This window comes from Octopus sinensis, linkage group LG12 (assembly GCF_006345805.1).
Source record: "Octopus sinensis linkage group LG12, ASM634580v1, whole genome shotgun sequence".
Taxonomy (NCBI): domain Eukaryota; kingdom Metazoa; phylum Mollusca; class Cephalopoda; order Octopoda; family Octopodidae; genus Octopus; species Octopus sinensis.
In genome coordinates, this window is record NC_043008.1 from 9,706,877 (window position 1) to 9,711,876 (window position 5,000).

A 5,000-nucleotide genomic window follows, 5' to 3' on the forward strand; every position below is an offset into this window, starting at 1 on the left:
GTAAATTCTCTTCTACTCTAGGCATAAGTCCCGAAGTTTTGGGAAAGGGAGCCAGTCGATTAGATGTACTTAATTTATCGACCCCAAAAGGATGAAAGGCAAAGTCAACCTCGGTGGAATTTGAACTCAGAACGTAAAGACAAACGAAATACCTCTAAGCATTTCGCCCGGCCTGCTAACGTTTCTTATTCTTTTATTGTCTACAAGGAGCTAAAAATAGAGGGGACAAACGAAGGTAGTAAGTTGATTACATCGAAGTCAGTGCGTAACTGGTACTTAATTTATCGACCCCGAAAGGATGAAAAGGCAAAGTCGATCTCGGCGGAATTTGAACTCAGAACGTAACGGCAGACGAAATACGGCTACGCAATTCGTCTGGCTTGCTAACGATTCTGCCAGCTCGCCGCCTTAAAGTCAAGTGACTGCTTCTTATTATATCTACTCCATCTGGTGTACAAATAACACGATCTGGATTTATTTGATGTTATAACAAAGAGGAATAGAAGTCGATACTGTAATATAATTCAGCAGCGTTTTAGTGGTTTTGCTATTTCACTGCCTTTTCAACTTCGAAATATTTATTGCATTCTTTAGTTGGAAATGAGATGTCTCGACATCTCATTCCAAGCTCTCAGCAGTTATAATTAGATCGCTACAAGGGTTAGCTGTGAGACAATATATTTTAAATTGTTCGCCAGAAATAATTATTGTATTAGTTAAAGTATTACTGTGTAGTTACAATTATTCATAAATTCAATTAGAAATAGATTACCTGAGCCGTTGAGATTTCGCTATCTTGGCCATGGATATAGTGCCGTGTCAGCGATAGCCCAGCTCTCTCATTAAATCGACCAGCAATACGGTTTGTTGAGAGAGACGCAAGGCAGATTATAAATAATTATCCCACGACACTCAGATAATAAATTTTATGATGAAAGTTCTGTATCTAATAAATGATTAAAGCCTATCGATTCCTGAAAATCGAAGTCTGGGAATTGTGTTGGGCATTAGAGAACTAAGATAAATGCCTACCAGCAGGTTTGCTGGGAGCTAACTACTCACGCTACCATGCTCGTCACAAAGCGGATAATTAACAAAGAATTATGAGTGAGTCACTTCGGAAGTTATTTGCTGCTGGTTTTCATTATCCATTATTAAAGAATCACCGAAAGCAAACAAATATCAGAAGAAAATCAGATCGATATAAAACCAATATGTACTTCTGAAATCGTTTGAAATACACATTAAGAGTTCTAGGACTGTCAGTAAGATACATAAAGGTCATAAGTAAGACGGACATCGAAGGTATCGGATATAACTAATATAAGGCTTTAGGAACATTATTCAAATAAATATTTTAATTACAATTTGCTAGTCATTCATGTCTGCCATAAAACACAGGTAACACATGTTTGCTTGTGTTAAATTATTCTGCTGCAACTGAAATCACAAAAACTACCCTATTTAAGGAAGCTGTTGGTTTCATCAGAGATTTTAATGATGTCAATTCGACTCTCAGATATTCCTTGAAAATATTCTTACTTGTCAGTCGATTATTAATTTTAATGCTTACTTATTATAGGCCGTTCCTTTTATCTGTTATAAGCACTGTACTGATGCCAAAAGTCTGGGATATCGATTCCCTTTCGCAACATTATTGGTGATAATAACGAAGTCTTATAATTATCAACTAGTCACTTTCTTCAGTTAGATTTTGGCCTCTAAGAGAAAACAGTCATCGTCAGTAAAGCGGTTTCGATCCCCAACAGCAGCCATTTCCATGAGGTAACATTGAACAATACTTTTAGCATTTGAGGTAAACAGGGATGACGGACCTGGTCGATACAAGGATCTGCACTGGACACTTTATCATAGATCCAACATATATGACATTCAATAAATATTTAGGTTCTCTTGAAGCCAGTTTCGCTTTATGAACATTTAAAATTATGACTTTTCATATTTTATTTATCATATCGGTTTAAAATTTTGGCGCAAAGTCAGCAATTTTGGGGAGAGAAGTGGTAGGGGGGATAAATCGATTACAACAACCCAGTGCTCAATTGGTACTTATTTTATCGATCACGAAGGATGAAAGGCAAAGTCGACCTCGGCGAAATTTGAATTCAGAACGTAAAGACGGACGAAATGCTGCTCAGCATTTTGTCCGGCGCGGTAACAATTCTTTTCCACTATAGGCACAAGGCCTGCAATTTGAGGGAGGGGATAGTCGATTTCATCGACCCCAGTGCGTAACTGGTACTTTTTTCATTGACTCCGAAAGGATGAAAGGCAACTAAAGGCAGCTCGGTCCGGGAACCAAACTCCCTACTTTATGATTATGAGCCCGACGCTCTAACCACTGTGCCACGCACCATCACTAACGTAAATATTGGAAAGTACAAACAACAGAAGTAAAATGTTTCGAACTTTTCGACTTCATCGCATTCATATCACGGTCGAAATCTTCTCGTTTTAACTTACTTCCTTTCTAGAGATCAATCAGCTAACGATAGTAATACACAGGGAAAACAATCTAGTCATATTTTACCTATTTCTTTATTACCCACAAGGGGCTAAACACAGAGGAGACAAACAAGGACAGATAAACGGATGAAGTCGATTAGATCGACCCCCGTGCGTAACTGGTACTTATTTAATCTACCCCGAAAAGATGAAAGGCAAAGTCGACCTCGGCGGAATTTGAACTCAGAACGTAACGGCAGACGAAATACCTATTTCTTTACTACCCACAAGGGGCTAAACACAGAGAGGACAAACAAGAATATACACACTGATTAAGACGATTATATCGGCCCCAGTGCGTAACTGGTACTTATTCAATCGACTCCGAAAGGATGAAAGGCAAAGTCGACCTCGGCGGAATTTGAACTCAGAACGTAACGGCAGACGAAATACGGCCACGCATTTCGCCCGGCGTGCTAATGATTCTACCAGCCCACCTTTCCTTTTCTAGTCATATTCTATCAAAACAATCACCCACTCCTCACGCACACACACACACACACCAAACAAGTCATGTGACTTGCCAAATAGAAAAAAAAATATTTAGTTGAAGTCATTGACAAGTGACACCTTTACTGTATCTTTACATGCAAGAATCAAAAGATAGAAATCTCCAGCTTCATTACAAACCACGCAAAATTAAAAATTAAACTTGATAAAATATAATTTCTGACATGAAAAGTGTAGCAAGTATCGATACAAAATTTAAACATTACTTATTGATTCTATCTAATATCAGTTAATGAATATTCATAAATTTAATTTTCCTCTTCTTTTTTTCTTTATTAATCATCTTAACTTATTTAAATTCTATCTTTTAATTTCCCAATGTTTTCTTTTGGTTTTCTTGTTGTTTTGGTGTATATTTGTTTATAAATTTTGCTAATATATTAATGTATCTGTTTTGGGGGTTGTATGATTGCATACATACATATGTACACACACACACACACACACACACACACACAACGCACACATACACAAATAGGCGCACGTGCGCACACAGTACACATACACACACACATACATACATATATATACATACATAGATAACTACATATATGCATAATGTATACACACAAGTATATATATATATATATGTGGGTGTATATATGTATGTATATATATATATATATATATATGTGTGTGTGTGTGTGTGTGTGTGTGTGTGTGTGTGTGTGTGTGTGTGTGTGAAAGAGAGACAGAGAAATAGAGAGAGAGAGAGAAAGAGAGAGAAAGACAGAGAGAGAAAGACAGAGAGAAAGACAGGGAGAAAGACAAAGAGAAATACAGAGAGAGAGAGAGAGAGAGAGAGGAGGAGGAGGAGGAAATATACAGACTCGCACTTGATGAATTTGCAAGTGAAGAATGAAAAAGAACTTTTAGTTTCATACGCATTTTTTTTTCTTTTAAAGATGATTGATAAATAGCTTTCATCTTCAAATATAATTAATTGGTTATGATGATGAGGATGAGAGGGTGAGAAGGGGGAGGAGGAGGAGGAGGAGGAGGAGGAGGGAGGGGAGGGGAGGAGGAAGGGAGGAGGGGAGGAGGAGGAGGAGGTGTAGGAGGAGGGTCGCAGCAGCATCATCATCAGCAGCAAGAACATCATAATAACATAAAGCCGAGTTTTGAATATAAAAAAATATTTGTATAATTTGTGTTTACTGATAACCCTGAACTTAATCCAAGAGGAACGTCTGAGAGCCATTCGGATTCCATAAATTTACCAATTAACTGCGCCAGATAATAACAGCATCAGCTGAATGCTTTTGTTTTCACATACAACTGCACACAAACACAAACACATTATTTCTGTTAGCTTGGCATAATTGTTAGAATTGGTCCAGAACCGTTACATTTCTGAGTTCAAAGCCTGCTGAACTCTCTTCCGTACTTCGTTATTGTAGAGTCGATAAGCTAACGTACCAGTTAATTACTGGGATCCATGTAATCAACTAATTCGCTTCCCTAAAATTGCTGGCCAAAATTATTATTATTATTATATTATTATTATTATTATTATTATTATTATATTATTATTATTATTATTCAGTAGTTTTATTTTTATAGCGTGCTTTCACTTTACTACCGAGCGCAGCTCTGTGTGCCTTAGGTATGTGCTGTGGTTTGCTGTGATGCTCTTATGGTTACTGAATTGAAAGTGTTTTGCATAGGATGTGTGCAGTGCCTAGTAGTGCAATTTTCTGTATGTTATATATCTTCTTGTTATGTATTTGAATATTTTTTATCATACCTAATGTTTCTGTTTTTAGATTCCACATTCGAGTTAGCTCCATTTCCAGGTCTTTGTATTTTGAAAGTTTCTCCATTTAAAGAAACGTTGTTGTCTGCTGGTATTGATACATCAGTTAGAAAGCATTTTTTCTTCATGATCTCTGACAACTATATCTGGTCTATTAGCCTTAATTTCTCTGTCTGTCTGTATTAGCATATCCCAGAGTATGGCTGCT